Source organism: Furipterus horrens, unplaced genomic scaffold, assembly GCF_987537825.1.
Source record: "Furipterus horrens unplaced genomic scaffold, mFurHor1.1.pri manual_scaffold_6, whole genome shotgun sequence".
In the NCBI taxonomy this organism is placed as follows: Eukaryota; Metazoa; Chordata; class Mammalia; order Chiroptera; family Furipteridae; genus Furipterus; species Furipterus horrens.
The window spans coordinates 40,242,206-40,269,953 of record NW_028327176.1 but is presented as its reverse complement, the minus strand read 5'-3'; the positions used below and the strand labels follow the sequence as shown (position 1 = coordinate 40,269,953).

At 39.0% G+C, this 27,748-nt stretch overlaps 1 long non-coding RNA gene across 1 annotated transcript; it reads right to left on the bottom strand.

The window, feature by feature from the left end:
* On the bottom strand, nucleotides 1–26,102 carry LOC150006006 (uncharacterized). The gene is made up of 6 exons (XR_016511716.1): nucleotides 25,921–26,102; nucleotides 18,404–18,567; nucleotides 2,315–2,438; nucleotides 1,392–1,447; nucleotides 958–1,104; nucleotides 1–709 (listed from the first exon to the last, which is right to left on the bottom strand). It is a non-coding gene; the product is annotated as an uncharacterized LOC150006006 (long non-coding RNA).
* Between the last annotated feature and the right edge of the window lie 1,646 nt (nucleotides 26,103–27,748).

Below are 27,748 nucleotides of genomic sequence, written 5' to 3'. Positions count from 1 at the left end.
TGATTTAATGATGCATATCATTTATTTTAAAATATTATTACAGAGGCATTGACTGAGCTTCGGTGCCTTCTTCACGGGACTGTCCATTATGCAATGCGGTGGGGTATGTCATGGGCGGCGGTGTGCTGAGATACTGTCTAATGGCACAACACACGTTCTCAGATGAAAACAGCTTGACACTTTGATTCAGAAAGCAGTAATTTTGCAAATGCACACAAATATCATTTAAGGAATATTTGAAAAAAAATTGTTCAGGGTATATAGGTCCTTCTCCTGTTTCCCGGCTGCATGAGTGATGCTGATTTTTCAATTTGCAGGTTTGTTAAGCATCATGAAATGTTTTGGTTCTCAATCAAGAATATTCTTCCCAAGTGGTTCCAAAGTCCTACGCTTGAAAATAAACGTGTGTCCTCTTTGTTTCCTAGCAGCATGTGTTCCAACATACAATAGCGCACAGGACAGAGCAAGGCAATGCCTTTGATTGAAACATCCTATAGGTTTTAACTTGCCACTCTCATAGGCTGGAACAGTTTCTTCAGGCTGGGAGGCATGCTTGCCTCTTTGGGCAGTGCTAGTGGCTGGAGTTCAACTGGGGTGGTTAGGAGCGAGGACCCAAGTCCTCCTCCTGGGAGGAGTCTTGTCCTGCCTTGTGGCATAGGAGCTGATCAGGTGACGAGCTACCTCAGTGCTAATGACCTCAGGGTCCCACCTGAAAAAGAGAAGCACAGCCTATGAGACAGGTGGCAATACTAAACTGATCTCTGCTCACTGTTTTGAAGTCCTCTGACAAATAAGTTTGTGTGAATCAACAGTATTGCCATTATTTCTCCTGTAAAATCATATCATTGTGTCTGAGGTCTGCCAGCCAGCATGTTCTGATTCATCTAGACACAACCAACACCACCTTTTTTTTTGCTAAAAGATGCTGCAGTGCAAATTTACAGATGAGTATTTTACCTGTTTAGTTGGTCATTCTCAATAGAAGTCAAGGGCACACCGGTACAGGTGTTACTGTTGCCCAAGGAGAGAAGCAGCTTCTCCATGTCACTGGTTTTGATTTATTTTCTTGTGTTTGAAGAGAGAACAGCTCTATTTTCCTGAAGTCTACAAAAAGATGAGGACAAAGGAAAATTTGGCCAATTAAATGCCAATTTTTAACAAAGTTTTTCACATAAGACAAAGAGCCATGGTCATTTCTAGAAAGTACTCAGGATCTTATGACTTAGGGCATCTCAGTGTTTAGCATCTTTATGTTTCTAATTTAGTGCAATTTTGAGATACTTATAACTGACTTTGCATGTGACTGCACTATTTGTGGTCATGACCGTGCCCCATCTAAATTTATTCTACAGCCCAGTTAATCACAAACTTCCCAAGGGTGTGTGTGGTACCTTTGGGGTTTATAGCCAGAGTTGCCTCTCCATTTTCAGCACCAGCAAAGACTTCCCTAGGAAAAGATATCACCAACAATCAGAGCTGTTGCTATTTTAGATCTAGAAAACCCTCTAGGGATCAAAAGAATAAGAGATTTTTCCCAAGAGTGAGACTAAGTGGGGAAAGAAGGCCCCAACACCTTTATATTTCCATTTAGCTGAAAGGAGCCCAGGGGGAAAGAAATACCTGGAATTATTAAGAAACCAAGTAATTTCAGAAACCATTTCATCTCTTCAGCATTTCAGCTGGTATCTCTCTAGTCAAGAATTCTTGGTATTTTTCTGGTGTCTCCATTTAAACAACTTAGCAGGCCAACAAACCATTAAGGTAAATTGTTTAGAATTGGTTATGCAACTCAATTTGTATATAACTTTCCAGACTGGTAGAATTATGGGTTGTTAGGACAATGAGTAGAACTCACCAAAAAGTGTTTTTCAGCATCTGACAAATAATCATCTGAAATTTTCAGTTGTATATTAGCATATTACACATAATAGTGATAATAACAGAGGTCTAAATAATCTGGCCTGTGCCTACTTTACTGATTTGATCTCCTACTACCCTCTCCATGGTCTTATATCAGTTCCCCCATCAGCCTGAGTTTATCCTTACTTCTGGGTCCTTGCACTGTCTGGTCTCTCTAAGTGGAAGGCATTCAGCCTCCGTTTAAATGTCATCTCTAAGAAAGTATGCTTAATAGCTTCCCAGGCATTCCCTAAGCATTGCTCTGTTTTATTTTCTTCACAGCATGTATACCAGTTGATATTTTCTTGTTTGCATGTTTGGAAGTCGAACTGTTCTCAATTTTTGACTTCTTCCCTGCTATAATATACATGCTATGTGAAAAGTAACTATGGGTAGAAGATAATCAAATCCTTACCCCATTGATGTTAGGCTTAGTCATGTGATTTGCATTGGTTTACTAAATATTGGTAGGTGTGAGAAGAACAGAGACTTTCAATATGTTGTGCATCTTACTCACATCCTGGTGCTCCTCCGATTCCCTATAAGAAAACATATTTTGTAAGTAGTCATTTTTTGAAGAAAAATGAAGGCACTCTTAGAACTAAACTTAACCTAATTAGAGGCCTAGAACCAAGTCACCCCATGACCTGAAATAGTGCTATTTCAGCCTACCCATGGGACCATTTGCAAAAATACAAACATTTGTTTGAGCTGCTGAGAGTTAGACTTGTGTGTGAAGCTTGTCATTCACTGTAATTGTGCCAATTGCTAATTAATATAGAAATTACACCAGAAATGGGCTTCTTCTGTCAACAAACTTAAAATAGTGTCATCTGGTTTGGGCTCACATAGCGAGTAGAGAGAAATTCCACAAAACTCTATCAGAAGCTGGAAAAATGATGACCCATATTATATAAACAAAATGTAAAACCATTGACTATAATAACCTAGAAGGCAAAAAAATGGACTAAATGTACATAAAGCATTGGGCTGAGAAATTTTTGAGGCAGAATGGTCATAGTATGAGTTCATTGCTATTATCTGCATTTGATAAGTTACTACAAGAAAGAGATAATGTTGGCCAAAAATAAATTGACTCTTTTGAAAGCAGGACTGGGTGAAATGAAAGAACTCAGAAATTCTGGGAATTTTAAATTTGAAAAATTAAACTGTTTCATTCTATATAAAGGGGTGGCCATTAGGATATGGCCACAAAGTAAAGACAAAAATTAAGGAGTAGTTGTCACTCACTTTGCTAAGACCCTTGAAAAGATTAAGAAGATAGAGTACAACACACAGATAACTAGCACATGCAAAGTATAGTATTCCCTCACTTATCACGGGTATTATGTTCTAGAACCCCCTGTGATAGGTGAAAATCCGCAAAGTAGGAATCTTATATTTACTTTAGTATTTATATATATTTTAAGGCTTTATAAACCCTTCACACACACTTATAAACCATTCCCAGTCCCTTACTAACCTTTCCCATTCCCTTATTAACCTTTTATACAATTTTCTAAACACTACTTATGTTCTTAAACATAAGAATTCTATATTCTTAAACCTACGTAACTTTAAAACCTACGTGCAGCTTTGGGGAGCACCTTGGAGGCCTGGCCTGTTCGGGGTGGGGGTGGGCGGAGCGAGGGGATTGACAAAGCAAGCCGTTACACAGCGTCTTTTCTGTCCAGGTGTTGTTTGCACCAGTGATTGGGAAATGGTGAGGTGGTTGCAGACCTTGCCCTCTTGTTTGCCTCCCAGTGCCAGGTTCTTTCCCCCTCCTTGGCGGAGGGTTGTGAGGCCAGGGGATGGGGCGCAGGTGGCTCAATGGGAAGCCACCACGCTGAATTCTGAGAGATCCCAGGGTCTGGGGGCCCAGCTGGGGGAGCCAAGTGTCCCAGGTTAATGCAAGGCACAGCTATGTCTGCCATCACTATCCTAGCTGCCTTGCCCAGTTATTTGGGGGTCATGCTCCCTGAGTTCCCTCCTTGGTCTGGGCCTCAGTTTCCTTAAGTTTTTCAAGTTTGGGAAGTTCTCCCAAAGGCCTGACAGGAGCACAGGGTGGTCCTAAGGGGCTGGAGGGAGTCGAGCTTCCTTGGAGCCCTGGGAAGACTTGTTGGGGAATAAGCAGCTGTGCTAATTGAGGCTTCATGCAAAGTCCTTTCCCTGGACCTAGCCAGCCTAAGAAGTACCCTCAGAAGGTTCTAGGAGTATCCGGCTTCCAGGAGCTTCCAGTTAGCAGTAGACCAGATGACACAGCCTTTTCTAAGAAGAGACATGTATTGATGCTGACTGCCACAAGCTAGGTGTTGTGTGTGGCTTATATTCACTTAGTTAGCAAGCCTAGGTCAGAATTAAAGCATGCACTTTCACTAGCCCCATTTTAAAATACATTTTATTGATTATGCTATTACAGTTGTCCTGTTTTTTCCTCCTTTGTCCCCCCTCCACCCAGCACCCCCCCCTACTCCACTTTCTCAGGCAATCCCCCCACCATTGTTCATGTCCGTGGTTAATGCATGTAAGTTCTTTGGCTACTTCGTTTCCTATATAGTACTTTACATCCCGTCCTGGCTGGTTTGGCTCAGTGAATTGAGCGTTGGCCTGCGAGCTAAGTGTCGCTGGTTCGATCTTCCAGTCAGGGCACATCAGAGAAGGAAAACTCTGACTCCAAAAAACCTCCGCTGCCTTGCGGCATACCTCTTCAGGGGAAAGGCTAAGGGAGTAAACCCCGACAGAAAATCCGGAGCCGGAGTCCCTAAGGCGGTTTGACGTTGTAGTCAACACCGGCAACTCCTGCGGCGCACCTGAAGCCAAGCTGTATTGACTCCGTCTTTCCCTTGGACCCTTCAGCTGCGAAGAGAGGGGGGGTCTGCTGCATGGGCAACAGCAGACCCTCCATATCACCCTGCCCAGGCTCTGTAGCTTCAGCTTCACTGGAGAGGACACTCCAGCGTCATCGCAAGATGTGGATTCAACACGGGAGCAGACAGATACCGTGTCACTCCCGAGTCGGACTGCACAACCATTCTCGGCGGTGCAGATAGACTCTTAAGAAACTACACCATCGTCTCTCGAGACGGATGGCTGCCGATACGATACGTAACTTTAACAACATCTGTATACAGTACTGCAAAATCCCACGATATAGCAAAAAATCCATGATAACTAATTAAATATATTATTTTTTAAAATCCCGCAATACAGTGAGGATGCGATAAGTGAACCGCGATATAGAGAGGGACTACTGTACTTCCATTTTTGTCTAGAAAGGAGCATGTCTCTAAATGAATTGTGGGGAAGGCAGCTGGAACATGTAGTTAACTGGAAAAAAAAACATAGAAAATGCACAAAATTTTTTGAGGGAGTCGTATTGGAAAAATTGCCACTAGCCTAGATTAAAAAAAAAAAAAAAAAGACAAACCGTATGTTTGAGGTATATAAAGATCTCTACACCCCCAAAATTTTACATGCGTAAGCAGGCTGAAAAATCTGCTCTGCTACCAGGAAGAACCTATTCTTCAGTATTCATCAGAAAAGCCAAAGATGAAAAAAGGAGTCCTCAGAACAGAGCAAAGAGGAAGTTTATAGTCAGCTCTCAGGTACAGAACAAGGGCTTAACCAAAGTATATACCAATCTTTTGTAGGGGATCCCAGCAAAATTTGCTCAGCACAATTTCAAAATTGTTATAGCCAGTGACTTCTATGTTTCTCTTGTTTTCGTTTGTTGAGCATAACTGTTTAATCTGTTTATCCCATCCCTATTCCAACATTGCATATTAGATGTGTAGGGGCGGATACTATGTCTTTTAGTTCATAGCTATTCAGACCAAGAACAGTTCCATCTTGATCTGGATCATGAGAACCTGGACTTTGAACCTGATGGGTGAGACTTCGTGGGGTTTTTGGAGTGCCAATGAGTATATCCCATATAGAGAGGAATCTGAGCAATGGTGACCAAGAGGGCAGACTACGGTAGGTAAACTGAGCTGTTAATTTCAATACCTCATTTCCTCCCTATTATAAAATTATACATTCACATTTTTTTCCATATAACTTACAGTTCTTCCCACTATGAATGAAACATACTTGATCCATCCTTGTTGGGCTGGTCCGTGAATTGTCTTGGTTAAAGAAATGTTAGTAAATGGGTCTGAAGCAGTTTTAGACTTGCTGACATGATCTAGCTCAGTCTCTGCACTCCTGCCATTCCCCATGAGGAGAGCATGCCCCCAGATAACTGCTAGTCCAGGGAGAAACCAAAGAGAGAAGAGGAACAAATATGATCCCAATTGACAGTTTTGAGCCAAGATAAGTTAAACCATGTTAAGATGAATCACATTCCAGCTGACTCACAGACTATTTGGTGTTTCAGTTTAGAGCTTTTAGAATTGTTTGCTTCACAGCATTATTGTAGAATAAATGCTGACTAATGCAGCTTACAGGTTTGTTTATTGTCTGCCCCCATGGGAATGTGAGCTCTATGAAAATGGAATATTTTCTCTCTAGTTCATATATGTATTTCAGTAGACAGAAACATTCTAGTCAAGTAGATATTTCAAAATAAAGAAACAAAGAATATAATGTATAGAAAATTACTAATTAATCTTATCTATTAGAACCCTATTTGAGTATATCATCTACTGAAAGCTTAAGGTTGAATTCGCACTGGGCAAAGAAAAGTGGCATACGTATAGGAACAGAAGCTATGTGGAGTTCTTCACAAGAAAATATTAATGATCTCCTTGAGTGGTGTTATGAATGTCTAACATAGAGATAGCTGTAGTGACTAGAATAGTTAATCCAGCTGAGGAAAGAGAATTAATGAGACAATGTTCCAGTTGTCTTTATAGCTGCAGCTTCAGCACCAAGTGGGCTCTCATACATGTATGTTCAAATGAATTGATTCTCACAGCCCATAGAAGCTTTTATACCCCACTTTGCCTTTAGTTATGGAAGACTTTAAAAGGACATCAGCAAATAATGCAGGCCTCTGCTTAATTTTTCAGTCTGCAGAAAATTCTAACTTGGTAGTAGCTTGGTTGCGCCTTTAGAGTCAACCTCGGAGAACGTATTCTCTTTCTACAGGTAAAAAGGAAGGAACTCTACAGATATTCTTAGCAGAACTTGATTTTAGCCTTCTACATTCTCCACTTTAGGTTCTTATATTCTTTTTTAGTAATCCTTTTGAAACGGGGTACAGATCTTCCCTATAGTCTACAGTTTGGGGGGTGGAGGAAGAAGCTAATACAGCCTTTCAAGTACTTTGCATATCTTTGGCAGGCTGGTAGCTAGATAATAGCTGTGCTACCACCCCAGGGCAAAAGATGTACTCACTTTCAGGATTTAAAAGGGAGGGTGGGAAGCCTTGAGAAAAGAAACAAGAGGAAGGAACAGGTTGTAGAAGCATGATGGAAGGAGTCGTGATGAAGGAGGATGTTGTGGCAGCCATGTGGGAAGCAGCAAACAGCTCTGCAGTTTGTAGTCAGGATTCGGCCATGTGGCCTGGGCTGGTAAGAAAGCAGGCATGCTGCTGCTATTTTGATTGTGCCAGCTCTAGCTAACTCTGAAGCCACCAAGGACTCTGCCTTGCAGAACTGGACTTTATCTGGGTTCTTGGAACTTGGGACATATGGAGAGGACACTCTCTTAGGACTTGTACCTTTCTTAGACTTCACCATGATCCAGTGTAAAATGGCACATGCTTTCCTGGACTACTATACGGAGGCTGATGACAATGTACCCCAGATGCTGGAGGAGAGAGCTGACAGATAAAGGATGGGGAACTATTGAGCTTGACTTTGGTTTATAGCTTTTGGGGAGGAAGGGAAGTGCTGGCTCTCAAGGGAGAACAGGGCTCTGAGCTGAAGTGCTCCCAGCCCCCTCAAGGTTGGAATATTATAAATAAAGACCTGTTTTTCTCAACACTAATTGTTGGGTCATCCACCAAGGCACCAGGTGAATGGTACCACTTCACTTGGTAGAAGTTTTCTTTAACCCAAATACCCAACCCTTAATTTAAGGTAGGAATTCCACTGAACAAGTTAGTTTCTATCTGCTATTACCCAGCTTCTACAAGGTACTATGGTGTTAAATCCCAAGGATATAATGTTTGAGTGAGACAGTTCTTGCCATCAATGTGTCTTTTGGAAAACAAACACAAGAAATCTGACTATTTTGCTTTAAAATAAGTTCTACAACAGAAAAAAACATCATGAGGATACTAAAGTAGTACATCTAAATGATACAGTGGTACAATAAAGAATGAAATTTGAAATAGAAGATAAAGAAGGGACAATGATGTTAGAAAAGTTTTCCCAACTTGTTTTGTCTATGTTTATACCCACTGTAAAATAAAAATAAATATCAGTGTGTCCCTGAAAGAAAATTACCTGGATGACCAGATATACACTCTAGTACTGAATGGAAAAGAGATAAAGTAGAGTTTGTAGAGACCTCGAAGATGCTTTCTCATGTAGGAAAGTGAATAAAAGAAAATGTAAAGTAAGGAAATGCAATTTTAGTGAATATTAGAAGGACAAGGATTTTCCTTCACAATGTATATTTTTTCCCTGCCTGATCCCTCCAGAATTCAGCATTCTGAAGAAGTAAGTAAAGACCTAAGATTCTTTGCATAAAACTAATAAGACCAGTTGCTAAAAGAGGTTTTGTTGACCAAGACTTTGGAATGTCAGGCCTAAAGGAGACATGCTTGGGCTCTGGTTGTTACCAAAAAGCCCTGAGGTACTGGGACTGACTTTCAAAGGTAATAAAAGCCCAGTAGAGAAAAGGCCTGGTACCTTAGTTGGTTGTGTGGTTCATGGCAATCTTTCCATGGAAGGAACGAAGGTTGCTTTCCTGAAAGATGGCTAAAAGGAACCTTAAGGCACAATGGAAAACCCAAAGGACTTGGAAAAGACAGGTGTTTATAGGCAAGGCTGAATGGCAGGTATGTGGTTCAGCTTCTGTGCCCTGAAGGGCAGATTGAAAGTCACCCTAAAGGTTCCTTGTGTAAGTTCTAGCAAAGAAGAACTAAAGATAATATGTGATCATTTTCTGCTCTTCTTGTATTTATGCAAACAAACAGGATAAATTAAAGCTGGACTTAATGCAGTCCCTTTAATGACAAGGAGGGTAATCTTAAGGAGAAAAATCGTGATTCAAGGAAAATCTCAATGCTCAGTGGTAGACTATAAAGTAGTGCAGCTAACCATCTTTAAAGTTTATTTTCATTTAAAGTTTGTTTTCATTTGAAAGTTAAACTAGGTTTGTGACATCATCAAAGATGCTTAATTTACAGGCAAGAAGAATGTCAAATGTCTGCAACTGGATGTCTTTCCAATAAGACAGTCTTGCAGATTTAGAGACTGGTTTGTGGGTTATGTTCCATAAATTAACATGTGTGTTCTGTTTCCATAGGGCATAAGCTTATGATCTCATTACCCGGGTGATTGTCTGTATGTAAAGGCCCCACTTAAAAAAAAATATAGATGCTTTCTCAGAGTATAGTATACACACCTTACCACAATCTCAAGAAAAGTGATGAAATGGCAAGGATTCACAAAACAATAATTATTCTGTGAAAGAGATAAACAAAAGCAGTTTGTCCACTTGTTGAAAGTGCCTTTTTAAAATTTTTTGAAAGGTACTTGGAGTCAGTAGAGAGAAATTAGAAAATAAGTAAAGAAAGTCTAAAATGTAAAAACAAGACCATATTGTATAATAAAGGGAAAAACAGGATGGAATGAGGTCTTCCACAGTGAGGGTGTGACAGCACAAAGAATTAGCTGAATCTAGAGCACTTTATAGAAATGCAACAACAACAAAAAATCTTGTAGGTGATGGATTAGATAAGATAAGGTGCCCTGAGGCTGGAAGATGTTTAGTTAATTAAATTTGTGAAGTAAATGCATATCCCCCCAAATGTTAATTTTATGTCCACTTTCTATTTTTAAATCTCTCATCTTCGTGGGAACTAAATTGTGCCTATGATATGTAAAAGTTAGTCTCTTATGATATTGATCTTCCTTTCTCTCTGTATCACTCCACCTGTTCCTCCCTCATCCTGCAGGGCTATGCAGAGTCAGTTTTCTAATAGCAAATCTTATTCCAGTATTTCCTGAAAAGAACGTGTTTCTCATCCATGTATGTCTTTTTTGAAGAAAGCAATTTTAGTAGGAGAAGATGTAATCTCCCAGACAACATTTCTTTCAAGAGACACAGTAATAGGAACTCTGCCACATTTCTTATAAACTGAGATACAAATTGCAGAAAATCATAGAAAATTCCCTCCCAACCACAAATTCTATCATACATACTATAAATAATTTCATAATTCTTCTGACAGAAACCAAAGGAAAACCAAAGAATGATATAAATAAGCAGATGTCATGAATATATACATTTTTCCTTTTAAAATTATTTAATAGTCATCAATACATTTAATAATTGTTATTTACCATTGTCTTTCTTTACACATTTTCTATCAATAGTGCAAAGAAACAAACTATGAAAATAAAGAGGGGAGAAATACCTTGAAAAGAATTTGCCTCGCTGGCCACAGCTCTTATTTTTACATGCATGGTTGTATTTGATCTCCCTAACAAATTGGGTAGGGTATGTCAGGGAAAGGAAGTGGCTCATCAGGATGGTCTTTTAGTCATAAATACCTGGGTAGAATCCTACTCATTAGCACCTTCCACAGGTTAATGTCACTGAAGCTCAGTTTCCTTCATTTATAAAACAAGTGTAAATACCTGCCTTATAGGTTTGTTGTGGGAATTGAAAGAGGGAAAATAAAGGCCTTGGTACATTGGACTAGATAATTAAGTCTATAAATACCAGCTAGTGTTAGTATGTCAAAGGTGTTACTGTTTTTTCCCACATGACAGCTGATGTGTCTAGGAGCATGTCTAGCCACGCTGCTGACCACACTGAAAGAAAACTTTCTCTTTTACTTTTTCATATGCAGTGATGACCTGTCCATGTTTGGCACTTCTAAAAAGAGAAAAATAAAAATCCACCAGGAAAATACTTATTGATGTCATTCTAACTGAATTATTAAATATCTTTTAAACAAATGAGTGAATTTAGATACAATCTTTTAAAAAACGCCGTAGTTACAGTTTGAGCATGGGTAGAGCTCTGAAAGGTCAGACTCAGTCCACAGGGTGGGCCACTGCAGTCTGTCCTCCACCCCCAGCTAGCCAACTCTCACCTTAATAATATAAGTAAATGGCTATAGAGTTCCAGAATTCTTGCTTCTTTAATGAACTGCAAGAAAACCTCTTATCTCTCAATGTTGAAGATTCTGCTGTTTCACTTTGCATAAGTTTCAAAAACTCAATGTTCAAACTCCATAACAATTGCAAAAAGTTCTATTTGAAAATAAATAAATAAGTGAGAATTTGAGTGGAAATGCAAACTATCAATCAACTATGTAAGCCATCAGCTAAAATTGGTTCTGTATATCTTGTTGTTTGCTGGCCTTCACCAAAAGTTGTTCTAGATAACAGATATGAAGTTAGCAGAAGCCTAAATCACTAAACCAAATGATCCCCTTGGAAAGTCTTTTGGATTCAAGAGGTACAGTTCTTCCTCAGAGGCTAAAGTCTTTATAAAGAAAGAAGTGTGAACTTGGAACAAGACATAGAATGTATATCGTAAATTTTACAAAGCTTCTTGAAACTCTTCCTTTTTTCCTTTGACTTTACATTAATTTAACAACAATTGAATTAATTTCTGTTAAACTAATTCCATTAATTCAGGCAGAAATTGAAATGATCTCAATTAAATGCATAATAGGGAATGGCCACATAAAAGGAATCCGGCAGTGCCACTTAGGTAGGAAAAGAAAGATAGAGAATTTCTATTATATAAACTGTTCTCACTTCCATGTGGCACAGGCAAGACCCCAAAATATCTTTTTGTCCCCCAAAGAGAAGACTCAGGGGGGCTGAATTGAGCAAAGTGTGCTGAGCATGGGGTCCCCTCTTCTAAAGGACAAGGTGTAGATGCTCTGGGGGGACTTTCTAGGACAGACGCTGGTTACACTATTTGGCAGAGACTCAAAAGCATCAGCAAAATCTGAGATGAGTGAGAGTCATCTGGGGATTTTCTGAACATACTGACCAAACAGTAGGAGAGGAGGTGCCAACTCAAACCTGCTATTGACACCTGTGAGGCAAAGAGCAGCCAGGTAGAGGAGAGACCTTGCTACAGAGACTTGGGGGCCAGAAACAGAACAAGGACTCAAGTACCCCTTTCCTCTGTTTCCATGAAGGCAGAGCAAGCCCTTCTGCAGGGCTGTCTCTTAGGGTGGATATGGTTGTGCACAAGTATCTGCTCCAAGGTGCCACCTTCTCTTGGCAAAACATGTGCCCTGGTGCAGGCCTCATTGGTCTGGAGAAATGGAGGTCTTTTGACATTGGACATCACAGAGAGTGGGTATTTTTGCCTTTTTATGATTCATTCTAAGCTGAAGTCTGTGTTAGCTATAGCCCTATCTTTCAGACTTTGAGACATGATTTTGAGGAAGAGAAAAGTAGGGGTGGGGGAACAATCTAAAACACTGAACACTGAGCAATTTCCTAAAGAGGTTTATTTTTTTAGAAGAGGACTCTATAAACCATCATACTTTGAATAGATTAAATGTTAAAAGGAAAGGAGACCTACAAACCAGAAGTGACTGAAATATTGTTAATGGATAACAAGTTGTTGTTTTTCTTTCCCATTCAGTAAAGTGAAATTACATGGGCCAGATCAGAGTTTTTAGGAATTAGAAGGCAAAACTTATTTTCAGCATATCTGAGCATAGCATGAAGACATTTCCAACTCCATTGTATGCGTGTGCAAGTACAACATAAGACTAGAGGACTGTACTCCAAACAGAATCATAGGTTTTTCGTCCTGCATAATGAGATTATAAATGTTTATGTTTTTTATTTTTCACATCCTTTATTTTTTCTGTGATATTATATATTAGCTGTTTAAAATCAAAGATGTATAAATTCTGTTTTAAATAATTTGTTGAAATGTTTTATATCCTACAGTTGTATTTTTCTAAATTCTGACTGTTTTGTAAAACATGTTAAGTATTTGGTCAGTCAGTCCTGTTTTATATGTGTTTTTTTTTAAATAAAGAATATATTTTAACTCATAAATCCTTTCTAACTTTAACGGGTTTCTGTTTTAATCCCTTTATTTCAAAGATCATATTGTGTCTCCTTTTTTCTCTTAAAAGTTTCAAAATGGCCTTTGGCTAAATGCAATAAAAATTTGCCCTGACCTGACATAAAGAATGGAGTATGTATATAAAAGCACTTTGAAAACTTTAAAGGACTTTAAAAGGCATGGTGGTATTGGTGGTGGGGGGAGGGGCACATGGAGGGTGAGAGGAAAAAGACACAAGAGGAGAAACTTGATTGTATCTTTGCATAACATAAACTTCAAAGGTTATTCTTAAATAAATTTGCAAACAGAAGCAAATGGAGTCACTGTCTGGCATTCATGAATGCTCACAATTTTATAAAGTTAATCCCAAGTCTGTAGCAACATGGCCCACCCTTCAGGTTGACATTTTTTCTGAGTTGCTTGCTGCTGCTAAGAGCAAGGACCTCCTCCAATGGAGTCCAGGGGACCTTGGAGCTACTGGTCTCAGAAGTGAGAACCCAAAAGCCAGCACCTGTATCTCTGTTAAGAGCTGTCCTAGAAGTGAGTCTCAAAAACGTGAGCATTATTTACACCGCACCCTCATCATATCTTGGAAGGGCAACTTTTACAGGATTCCAGACTTTTATGTTGTTTAGCCAGATCTCTGGCATACTTAGCTAAATTAATATTCAAATATATATATATATATATATATATATATGTATATATATATATATATATATTTAAAACAGAATATGTTTTCTAGGTGGTACTAAAAATTGATCAGCTAATTATTACCACACCTTACAGCTCTGCCTAGAGTATTAGTCCATCTCATCAATATACACTTTGAAAAAATGTCGGCCTTAGTCCTAAGCTATCCCTGCTCCATTTTAATTCATCCATCAAACAAGTAGTCCTGAATATTATTCCCCCTGTCCATTCTCTTCTGTCCCCTCATCTTCCCTCTCCTTTCTTATCTCTCATGATGTCAAGTTATTATATATAAATACTTTAATATGTCCATAGAATATAAAAGCATTTCAGATTTGTTTTGAGTAGGAAGGGACGGCCTGAATTTCCAGAGTACAGCTCAATCCTTTACCACACACACATTTGTGTCTACTCCAGGGACTGCATTTCATCTTCATTCATCCAGCTAAGGAGAACAGAGGCTAATTTAGGAGCCTCTTTATGCCTGTACATATCTAGCCAGAGGGGTCAGTGTTGATTGATGCAAGATATTCTGTCCTCCAAGAGCTCCCCAAGTCCCTGCTGGTCCAGAGAGTAGCAACCAACAGTAACTCACCTTTTAGTGCCTGTGTATTTCTGTGCCTCCAGCAAGAAACAGTCAATAAACACCAGAGGCAACTTATGTTGCCTTAGATCACTAATAAATGCCTCACACCACCACCTCAGAGCCCTTTCACAAAAATGTATTTCTCTACAAATAGATGCCGAGCCCTAGCAGCCAATTACTACAGAAATGCCTCAAAGGCTTGAAGTAGGTGGCAGAGAGAAGGAATGGCCCCTTTCTATATGTTTTCTGCTAATAAATATTACCCCCTTTTATTGAGTGCCTCCTCTGAGCCATACACCCAGGATAAGACTTAACCTACATAATCTCACTAATTTCTCACAGTTCTGGGACTCTAAAAGCTCTAGCCCATTTTACAGATGAGGATACAGAGGCTCAGAGAGCTTCAGTAGCTTCTACTTTCTGCTTCTTTACTCCCCCGGCCTCCACACAAGTAGGTTTGTGACATGTGTTACAAAGACATCTGGGCAGTTACCAGATGGTAGGCAATCCAGAGCACTGCTGTACCTTCCCTTATAGTGAAAAAAGTTCAGTGATTCAAGGTACAGGTACTCCACAGCCTGCCAGAAACAGGCCCCAATATGCTGCCCATCACCTAGATGGCGCATTTCAAAGGCCTTCCACTTTAAGGGCAAGTGTTGAATATTTTGGCAAGTTTCTCTAGGTACCACAAAGTGTTGGGTGTTTATTCTGTAGATGGCACTCGGATGGGTTCTGAATTAGTTTAAGGAAATGGAGTGTAACCTTGAAAACAAAAAAGATGACATGCTTACCGTCTTTCACGATTATTTTCAATCACGCAATCACGCAACATTCAACAGAGCCACTCCTTGGGTTAAATGCTAGTGGTAAGGAGCACAAACATGCCTGGGCCACAGAGTTAATGATTCCTTTTCATTCTTCCTCTGCTTTACCTCTGCTTCCTAAGGAGACTCATTATCTTCTTTTATACACACAAGTCTTAGGCAGGCTTCTTTGGCAGGATGAAGCATCTGTATTGACCAAAAATTCATCTGTCCACTAACTATAGAAAAGTTAATGTCTCCACATTCTAAAAAAAAAAAAAAAAAAAAATCACATAGCTGGACACTGGTTGTGGTGTGATAGGTTAGAGCTGTCAGTTTCCCACTTCATCGATATTTTCTCTTGCGAGAACTGAACCACAGACTATCACGAACTTTTCTCAACCTTCCCTAGAAACTCACAACCCACGAAGATTAAATACCCAAGATAATTGCTTATCTGTAATAACTGTGACACGAAGGACCCTGGGGATGATGCCTTATGTCGTCTCTAACTGAGCTGGTTTGCAACATTTCTGTGGTGTGGAGGGGCAGATGTGAACCATCTCTGCTTTGCAGAAGAACCTCTGAATGTGGTAGATCCAGGTTTGAACTTGGGGATGAGGATCACCACCCTTTCCTGTTGTGGAGATAAATGACCTAATATTTTGAAAATGATAATAATATTAATAGTAATATTATCTTATCTTTCTACAGTACTTCCATGTTCTTCAAGCACATTCACATGTGTGGTTTCATTAGCTTTACGTACCAAACTTTACATTAGTATAACATTTTGATATTTTTCTCAATGATACATCTTTGTATTTCCTTTGATCACCACAATGAGGAAGGCAAATATTGTCATCCTTTTTATCAATGAAGAAACTGAGGGTTAGAGAGAATGATTTTCTCAGGTTATAAAGCTAGCATTTAAACCCAGATGATTCCTTGCGAAGTCCAATGTTCATTAGTCTCCAACAATCTTCATTTGGTGCATGAGGAAATTGAGGCCACTCCCTAGGGAATCACAGAAGAAGGAGATCACATGTGCCTCACAAACCACACATTCCATAGCACAGACAGGAGTCACAGTGTTCGGTGTGTGGCCATGGCCCATGAAACCTCCCCGGAGCCTTTGTGCGGACTGCAAATCCAGTCCGCTTCCAAAAGCCAGGCTCCTAGAGTGGGTGTCTGTTGACACTTTCTCTGTGTGTTATGTTATGCTTGTTGTTTTTGGCCTAGAGAGCCAGCAGCCAGGGACAGCAGGAAGACTTTGAGCCAAGGGGTGTTCTGTGCACACTCTCGGGACAAAGATGTTTCACCACATTAGCTGCCGCTTGAAAGGATGGCCACAGCACCATCTTGCTTTCTCCTGGTTTTATTATTTTGGACATAATAAATAAAGGCTCATTCTCTTGTGTCCAAAAGACCCTTTTCAGAAGACCTGCTCCTGCTGGAAGTCTCCCGAGCCTCCTCACCTGATTACAGTCAGAGGCTGCGCATTTCAAATTAAATTAGAACAAATAACAAAAATGAATGGAGAATGGGAAGAAAGAGAAACATACCAGAAAAACTGATATTCATTTAAAGTAGCCAATGAAAAAAATGGAGCTTGAACAACTGCACTAATACTGGCAAGGATTGATATTTGTTATTTCATCTCAGGCTAAAAGAGCCACAGTAAGAATTTGTAGGGATGACAACTCCAGGTCAGTTTTATCTAGAATATCCTGATGCATATGTGACTAGGATAAACAGAAAGATGTTTGACATCCAGACCTGAATTTTTATGTCTCTTGGACTATCTCTATTTGGTTACATGATGGCAGAGGTAAGATATGAGGCATAAATCCTGGAAGTTGGGAAGAATATTTGTCCCATTGTGCCATTTTTCCTCTGCTAAAACCTGCTAAGGAAGCCATATCATTGGAGCTCAAAATTCTTCAGGAGATGTGCCCAGAGAGACCCACTGGAATGTGGATGGATGGGAAGGCAGGAGATTAATTCTTGTAGCACCTTGTCTTACTACAATCCAATGCTAATAAGATACTTTAAAATGAAATGAAAGGACTTATGGACCAAGATTACAGGATGTTTATTACCAGAGTGATTTCAAACAGAATTCTTATTGTTCCACTAAAAACAATGTGAAATCAATAGCCTAACAAAGCCCCAGAATCACTCTGGACTCCTTGATACCACTTTTTGTTGGTTACACCTCCATCACATCTGCCTGATACGTTGCTATCATCTACTTCAGCTACACTAAATATTACTCGATCCTAGAATAACATAGATATTTGATAAGACAATCTGCCTTCAGCATCCAAATGCTGAAAGGACATTTACATTTAATGTGTTTTTTCAATACTATTAGCAAAAGTAATATACTGTACAGAATATATTGTCTTATTATAGTACTCTCATCATAAAGAAACAAGGAGCACACAAAAACATAATTCATATTATATAGTCCGTCACTAAAGGAGGGCTCTCCCACAAACTCAAACCCTATTTGGATAAAATAAACTATTTGATGCTACAGAGTTGTCTTATCTTGCACCAAAACTAGTTGCATCCATAGATTAAAGACCATTATTAATTAGGCAAAAAGATTCAAGAGAACATAGTGGATGATTACTTTATAAGAAACCTTGAACATGGCATTAAATATACAATTTGCTCATGAGGTGATCCCCTAATATCACTCTTAATTTTAATTTCCAGTGGCTAGGCATAATAAAACTTTCAAGTCTCAAAAGAAGCTGGTGCTACTGGGTATTTCCTAAAAAATGCAACAATCCCTTTATTATAAAAAACAATAAGCATTCAGGGATGGGCAGAGAAAATGTCTCTTACGGCAATTATTTTTAGCTGAGCGTTGTTGTGACTGTTCCCATGGCTAAACCATGAACGTGTTTTCTGTATAAGCCTGGTCAACGAGTGGCCTTAATTAACTTTCAAACGGAGAATGCTGCGGTTTACCACTTATTAAATATCCACCACACTGAGTTACAATTCTACCCTTCCCCACCTCACTTAGTTAAGACTCCTCAAAAAACCCACAATGCTGAATAACTGGTGATTTAAAAATATGTACCACGTGTAATTATCAGACTGAGCACACAGGCTATGCGGGAAGTTTACTAAAACTTGGGCTGCTTTCATTTCCAGACTGAATGATATAATTTGTAAATTGAGAGAAAAGGATAAGTCACTCAAAAAGAATAGAATAAGCTGATCTTACTCATTCAAATGAATTCAAAAATATTAAGTGCTTGCTTTGAGTTGCAGATTCTGCAGATTCTTCCAAATTCCTCATGTCTAGGAATTGCAGGAGGTGGTAAGTGGAGTTCAAGATATGTTGACGAAGGAAGAGGACAGTCTCAGCATTTTTAAATAGTATGCCCCCTAAAGAAGGAAGAAAGAGTATAAAATTACTCATCAAACTAATTTACTCTTAATATAACATACAAGTAGACTAACCAAGCTCATTTCATCAAGCATTTTATTCATGAGGGAGATGATGCAGTTTGTGATTCAATCGAGACAGAATTAGTTTTTGTGATTAGCGAGGTTGAGTGGTTAAGGTATAGTAATAATGACATCATTATTTCTTCTCTCTTCTCTTTCATAGAATATTCAGACACACACACACACACACACACACAGACTCTCTCTCTCTCTCTCTCTCTCTCTCTCTCTCTCTCTCTCTCTCTCTTGCTCTCTCTCACCCAAACCTGTTTACATTTGGCTTGTGAAGCTTCAACTACTGTTGTGTATGTTTCAACTTGTGTACTCCCAGAGGGGGAGAAAAAGTGAATTCAGTTCTCGTCGAAATTCCACTATGTATAAAATGGTCTTGGAATTTGAAGGAAGAAAAAAAAATCCTTCTACAAATAGAACATGTGAAAAAGCCAAGGGAGAACATAACTAAAAAAACATATATAAAAATGCAAATTTTCCTAAACTTCAGCTTTGGATGGACTGAAGCATAAGTAAGAACTTCAACAAAGCAATAGAAAAAGATGACAGCTCAGAGTTTCAGAAATTTAAGACAGCAGTAGGATTAGACACTTTGGGTTGTCTTCGCACACATTTCTTATGGGAGTTAATTCCATTTGACATGCAAGACCAAAGCAAGATTACAGAGGCATAGCCCCATGGTGAGGTGTATGCTGTAGCTAAAAGCTGGGATTTGAATAATTGTGCAGGCTTACTCCAAGAATCAGGGGAAAACAGAATGAATGGATTATTACAAGGAACTTTGTACATTTTTAACTGCTGGACTTAATAAAACAACCTCGATGTGAGAGTAATGTTATGGTCGTCTGCACTCACTTTAGCTGCAGTTTGTGGTAGAACCCATCAAAGATGAGGAAAAACAGAAGCTGTTAAAAAAAAAATGGAAAGAAAAGGAAAGAATTTTGTAGTGAATGACTGGGCTGGGTCATGCCTGTATGATTTACAGAAGAACAGAAAATTTGGAAAACTTGAGAGCAACACATCTGAGCCCCAGTGAAGGTACAGGGAATTCACATCCTGTGCAAAGAAGTTTGGGGAAAATGGAGAGAAGAGTTCAGGGAAAGTGGGCCACAAAAAGTGCATTTTCATTTCACTATTTCAGCTCGTTAGGGAGGTTATTAGGTTATTTGCTACTGGGAAAAATTACTAACCCACACATCATTATATATATATATATATATTATATATATATATATAATATATATATATATTGGAATCTATGGAAGCACTTGTCTGTAAGAGGAAGAAAGAGTAACAGTTCTAAAGACTGCTCCTTGCTTAATTATCTGTCCAGTGAGAATTATTAAAATTCATTATAGAATTCTTATTTATCACTCATTAAAGTGAAAGATACAAATGTTGGGTAATGCAAGGTTTGGAGAAGCTTTAAGAAAGGGAACTTAGTCTAGTAATAGCTGAGAATTCTAAAAAACTGCCCATTAACAGTAGCCAAATAGATCATTCACTTGAAAAGTCACTGATTCATATCTGAAATGATTTCATTTTATTTTTCTCCCTTAAAATAGTCTTCATCTTTTCTTTTCATGAGAGACCACTTCTCATCCTCCTGCAGCCCTACATCCAGCCTCGGGGGGCGGGGGGGGGGGGCAAAGAAGCCGGCCCCCTGAGTGGAGGAAACTGCTGTAGGATCGGGTACTGCGGCAGTGCGCCCTCTGCTGGGAAGCCAGCCTGAGGTCCAGTTTGGGAAAATTCCCCAGACCCTGCTTCCAGGAAAGCAAAAGCGATGCCCATTTCCAGTAGTGAAAACCTCTAATAGGAGTGACACAACTTTCTCATCGCTGCTGGTGGAGATTAGAGGAGGGACATGAGAGGGTGTGAGTGCTTCATTAAGCCAGAACTCCAATGCAGGTCCCCTCACAAAACATGTCTGTCAACATCAGCCTGCCCTGTACAATGGCAACAAGAATCATGAACACATTACAAATTTGTAGACCCTAAAATTAAACTCCACCTCATTTATTTTGTATTTCAGCAGCCTGGGGATGGCTGCCATTAGAAGCACGCAGCTTTCCTGAGAAGCTCTGTGTTTCCTTCTAGGATAAGGGATCTGTATTCTACTATATGGACACACTCAGCCGTCCTGAAGCCCCTATTTGTGGGGTGTAGCTAGAAAGGGAGGCATGTGGCTGAGTTCTGCAGAAGAAAGTCAAGAATTGTAACCCTGGGAGGGAAGCAAATGGATATGTCACCACAGGAAGATGAAGAGCTGGTCTTTTCTCCCTTGTCTCTATGCATCATTTACATCCTTACTAAACTCTGCGGTTCACAGACCAGTAGCTCCAGCATCATCTGGGAGCTGGTTAGATAGACGGGAGCCCAGGACCCAACTATAACTACTGAGCCAGAATCTGTGTTTGAACAAGACTCCCTGTAATTCAAAAGTACATTTCACTTGGAGACACACCACAGACAATGAAAAAGCTAAATCACAAGCAACACATGAGCACTGAGCTTTAGAAATAGAAGGGTGCCTAGATACCACTGGCTTTCTTAGGTAAGGAAACCAAGGCCCAAAGAAGAATGCAGCTCCTTACACACTGAAGAAGGAAATTTTACATAGGCCTAGATTTGGTGTGCTGTGAATGCTGGAACATAGCTATCACAGGCTTCCGCAGTTAGTCTCATCACATATTACAGAACCAACAGGATGCAGATCATTCTTATGTGGGAGGGAACCTGTCTTCTAATCAGCTCTGTACTACTGAAACAACTGGTCTACCTTGTGCAGAAATTGACATAGAAGTGAGATTCTGATATTCTGATTTCTTCTATTCACATAATGATTGATGAAACACATGGGAAAAATAAATTGAATTATGTTATAATCTCCCAGGAAAACATAATTAAGTTGCAAAGCATTCCCATGAAATCCTAAAAGCTTAATATCATCTAGACAGTGACTTCTACTACATGATCAATAATTATATTAATTAAAGATAATTATTTTGATAGGATGGTGTGACTTTGGGGTTCCAGTTATTCTTGATCTGACATATTGGTCCAATAGTGAAGACTTGGTTGGAACAAAAACTAGATATAAAGAGTTCTTTGGAGGCCCCCCAAAACTTTATGATATTTATGCTAACTTCTACTAATTTGTAATCTGACCACCAATTTGATGCTTATTCACACTATCCAATGGGTAATACTTGCACAAGATCAACAGAACAATTTATTCATTATTCTTAATTCTATATGAAAAAGAAACTAGCTATCTTTAGCAAGTAATAAATAATATATAAAACATAACATAAAATATTCCTTGAAATTTCAAAATTCCAGGACATCCAGTACGTTCTTTGGGTGCACATAGGACTCTCAAGCTCATCGGTGGCAGCTTGGGGCCAGGGAGCTAAAAGAACCTGACTCAAAGTTAACATGCTCAGAAAGTTGGTGTGAGCATGAACTCTTCAACATTCACTATCTTTCTTTATAAACACCTGATTATAAAGATTAGCCCTGTAACACATATCTGGCAGTGCACATTTTAAGCACAGGCAAAATGGAGATTTCTGGTTGATTCTCTCTCTGCATGTTCCCAAGACAACCTCAATGGGTATTTTTATCTTTTCACTTTCATAAAAGCATCAGTGAGCATCAACAGAAGGTAAAAAGTGAGACAGGGATCTAAATTAAAAATAATAATGCAAGGGATTTCACAAAACAAATACACTCAATTTGGGATTTTTTAAAAAAGTAACAATCATAGTATGTTTTTAACTTCCCTGAATTTTCTATATTATTCTAGGTAACATGTTAGGTTGTTTTATCATTAGAGGACAATATAGTTGAAAGAATCACAATTAAAGTATTATGAATAAAATCACTTCAACTTCACCAAAATTTCCTTAAATTATCATAAAAGATCTTGCTGACATGATGCTCACTATAAGAGCAGCTGTAGATTTTTCTCTCAATGAGGTTGAAAGTGCAGTATTTAAAAGCCAAGGCTAAGAAGCCATTGTCACCTGGTTTGAATCTTGGATCTGCCACTTAACCACCTATGGCTTAAACAAGTAACATGCCCTCTCTCTATGCTGCAGTTCCTACATCTGTAAAATAAGGATAATGATAATACATACCCAATAGAGCTATTGTAAGGAACTAGTTAATTAATAATCATGAGGCAACTCGAACATGCATGAGATGTACTAAGCAGTCAAATTATAATGACCATTATCAGTATCATCCTTATAATTGATGTAGGTTGACTTCTTCGTGGTTATATTACTATTTTTTAAAGAATGGTCTTCTTTAAACTCACCTGTCAGAGGACTTGAAAGCCAAGTTTTAGTCTCTAGATTAAAATCTACTTTCTTATAGAATAATATTGAAAAAGAAGGTATTCATGGGGACTTGAAAGCACAGTATTACCCCTGTTATAATTTGACCACATGCACATGTGTGCACACACACATGGCACAGAACAGTAACACCTCACAGCCCAATGCCAGAAGTGACCCCACAAGGGACCTGCCATAAAGGAAGCTAAATTTGACCCAATATTCTAGTGAGAGATCTTACCATTCAGAGCAGAATAACCTGAGAACAAAATAAAACAGAAAGCAGCCCTGAGGTTCTTTTGTCTTTCCTCCAGTAAAATCAATTCTGTTATTATCCACAGTTGGGTATGGAATGGTATGCGAACAGCATGGCTTCAGCCAGCAATCCCTCTCAGCGAGCAGGTTGCATAGATAATATTCCACACCCTGATTTACTCAGCAGTGTCAAGAGAGAAAAGGCAAGGTCCATCTCAGGTAAGAAAATTTATTCTAAGGAGCTATTAACATACTAGAAAAGACAAGGGAAGAAAATCAGGGAAAATTCATAAAGAATCAAGGAGGCGAGGCTGCTTCCATCCTCACACACAGAGTCCAAAGTGATGGGCAATATCATCAGGCCTAATATCTTCCTTTCTGCTCTTTTGCAGGAGGATTGTTTAGTCATATTTCCTATTCATGCGAGAGAAATGCACCATATATGTGATGCTGCACATCAGAGTGAAATAGAAAAATCATCCCAAAGAAAGTAAGCAGACTTGTGAATGTGGCATTGTGGAACCCATAAAATAGATCAACAGTGATTGAAAGCAAGAAAATGACTCGGGTCTCTCTTAGAACTACAACAATAAGGCAATTGAGTTAACTAATAGGATCTGAGTAGATGTAAATAAGTTTTTTTTTTTAATTAACAAAGGGACTAAGGAGACAAATTTCAGCTCAGAATGAAAGAAGGTAAATGATTCCTCCCCAAAGGCAGAGCCAAGTTTTCTCAAATGAGCTTCCTCCTAAAAGAGGTAGAAGTAAAATATATGAAGCAAGATGACATTATGTGCTGTTGCCTAAATGTAGGCAGTGATAGTATCCTATTCTACAGACTAAGCTGTGAGTAATTGAATGCAAGATAAAGCAAAAGTATAGAAAAGGCCACTCAGTAACAGAAGCATGAGAATGCAGTGTGTATAGCAGTGCTAGGCAGGGTACAGCTCTGTTGAAGTGATTAATAAGGAGAGAGGTGAATAGAACAGAGTGCATATGCAGAGATTAGGGTGTAGCAAACTTTGTCCAGAGGATTGTATAAAATTGTTATTGGCCTTGAACCTACAATAAGGTAAAACAAAACAAAAAAAAAACCCTCCAAAAAATCCCCCCAAAAACCCAAAACCCACTTTCCTCTCATCATGAAAGACCCCCTAAGATCTTTTTGGTATGTCTTAGTCAAGCAACTTACCTTTTCTCAAAAACCATTTAAAAAATACAGTTTACAATATCTTTTGTATTCTCCTATGCAAATCACTCTGTATGGCATCTCTCTGTCTTTTTGAATGGGTTAAAGTGAGGAAACACATGGCACTATATATTTTTGATGTTATAACAGGAAGAAACAGACCTGAAAACAAAATTAAATTAAATTTAAAAAATTGTATCCACAACAGCCGAGCTGTGGAAAACAGCTTGACAAAGCCTAAAGGCCAGGCTCCAGTGGGCAAGAACAACAAGAGTCAGAAATGTGAGATTGCCAAGTGGGTATCAAGAACTTGGGAATGTATATTTCCAAATTCTAAGAACTTCAGTCCAGAGTGTGTTCCATTGTGAAGGACATTGTCCCTCTAAATTCCAGGTGACACAAGATAATTTTTTGAAGTAATAAAGGAAAAAATAATCCAGCCGACAGGTGTTCAGGAATCCCAAACCAAAGATAATCCTTAAGAAACACAGAAGTACAGGCAACAATTGACACCTGGTGTGGCTTGAGTGGACAGAGGCATCTCTGTCTGTGGGCTTCTCTCTGATAATTATTGGATAAGATATTAAAGAGGCAATTGAGTGTGTAGCCCTTCAAAGCTGTGAGAGCTACTCCACCAAGGGTGGCAGTCCCCTCCTTTGATTTAAACTGAGAGTTTTGAAGCCACTTCTGTAGGTAGTGCTCTAACTTGTTGCGGGAAAACCCCAAAAGTCTAAATTCAGGATTGATTCCAAAGGACTAACACATCGCCTTATTCAAATTCATAAGAGCTTTAATAGAAGAAACTTACACACATGGAAAGGCAGCTGCTCCCAGTGGTGGCCAGAGGGGAAGAAACCACACCCGTCCCAGAACAGGGTCCCTTTTTCTAGGTCATTAATAGTAAAACCATATGGTGGATAGTCACCAGAAAGAACAATGCATTCCTAAGTTAACTGATACCATCAGGCAGTTATCACTCTCTATACATTCATTAACCTCCTTCCTAGGGGCATGATATTTATCTTTGGGCAGCATTCCGGTTTTCTGGATAGTCAGTGAAGCCTGAGGCTACAGAGAATCAGGAGTCCAACATTTCCCAGATCCCTTTGCGGCTGAAGCCATAACTGCATTTCAGTGAGTTCCCCTACAGTTGTTCTGTGGGTACTTTGGAGAGAGTCATGTCAGGCAAAATGTTTTTGTCTCTAGTGATGAGCAGGAGGAGAAAAAAATAGTTCTTTGACCTTTACCAAGGTCGACATCTATGCCATGAATTCAGAAGCAGAAGGCACAAGGGCAGAAAGAAGCCAAAGGACTCCTGCAGCTGTGTTTATAGATCACTCCCACTGGGCGCTCCTGGGAGCAAATGATGACTAATTAGGGCAGCCAAGAGAGAAAAATAAGTAAATAGAAAGAGGAGCAGGTATTTTTAGGAATGCAAATGCAACTCAAATTCAGGAAACCTTGGCCGAAAACATTTCTCAAACTTCTCACCTGTTGCAGGAGGGGAGAAGGGAAGATTTTCACACAACAGGCAATCTGGCATTGGCCAAGAAGTGAAGGGGGCTGCCATGGCTCTGGGGGCAAGCACTACATGCCCTCGGGATCCTCAGGTCCATCTGCCTCGTCCTTTCACTTTGACTTCCTTAGTGACCTTTTCTCTGTGGTTTTGAGGGATATTTCTTTTTAAATAAGAAGAAAAAAATACATATAAATATTCACATACTTACCCACATGTTTATTATATTCTTTTCTATAAATGAAAATAAAGGCAAAAGAAGAAATGTCTAATTTGCAGTTCAGTTTTCCATCCTCGGTTCTGGCTCACCAATGAATCTTCTTATATACAAAGCTGACTGGAGGGAGGGGTGGGGTCGAATAACAAATTTATGTGATACAATCACATCATTTACAATCACATAATGGACCATATCCCAATTTTCAAAAGGCATAAAGTATCCTCATTAATACGATAAGTGCAGCAGTCAAATCAGCACTGTGATTTTATCAGGGTTTTTGACTGTACATGAATTAGAATGTAAAATGCATACAGAATTTTTAATGGGAAGCCTTTAACATTCACTGAATGTACTTCTTACTGTCATTTGCATCACATTAAAATGAAATTCTACATAAAAGGATATAAAGAATATGTCCTAAATTACAGTTTTCCATAGTTGTCATGTCCACACATAGAAAAATCTGATTCATAAGCTTGAACATGATCTTAAATCTGAGAACTGTCCAGCAGTTCCCTATTTGTTTGTGGGTTTTATGTGGCTGTCAGGACGGGGTGTAGATCAGCTCAGTAAGGTCAGATCTTCAGGACAAAGCTAATACTGTAAAGATTATGGTAAGCATGCGTGGAGCCGGGTGGGGCAGTTGGGATGGGGGAACCTAATTGTATTCATTGTCTCTTACTTTAGTACCTTATTATACTGTGACTGCGTTCTTCATTCCATACCAGACTATAAAAAGCCATTCATGTTTTATAGAAGTATGTTGTTGATCCGAGAGCTTCTATCTTCAGTTTAGTATACTTCAATAGAATTTATGAACCTAAATGAAATGTTGTATAAATTCAGCTCTGTATATTCTACCCTGAATGAGTAGGTGTGCATTGCTATGTACAAAGGATGCATAGTAAATGCTTGCTTCACATCAAACCTGTGTATGTCTGCTTGTATGTGGAAATATGGTCCATATGTCAGAAGTTAATCTCATGGTAATGGTAATTGGGAAAGGGTGCTTGGAAGTTTCTGTACACTGAGGCAAAGAAAAAAAAAAGTAACTTCACAGAGAAGTCAATAATTGTTACAGTGCACTTAATGTTGAATCCTGGGAAACTGAGAGTGTTTTGCATCATAGAAGAGGCCAGGTGTCTCCTGCTAAGCTAATACTGTAGACTAGGAAAGTAAATACTTACTACATACATACTGACTACTGGCCTATAGCTAGCATGACTGGCCCATGTCTGGGAATTTGCACTACAAATGACTTAACTCTATTATCATTTTAGAGTCTAAGTAAAGAGAGGATGCTACCATTCACCCCACAAAAAGACATGCATGGAACTTAGGGTAAAATTGTTCAAATTCTCAACAAATCCAGCAAGTGAGATTTGCTCCCAGAAAAAAAAAAAATTTATGTGTACATATGGCACAGACATGTGGAATGAATGGCTTTCAAAATGGCCAGCCTATCCATTTTAATTAGTTTATCTTTAATAATTTTTCTAATCACATCATCTTTGATAAAGATAAAAGCCTGTATAGACCAGCGTTTGGCATTGATGGTTACATACTGCTGTCAATTTTGGTTT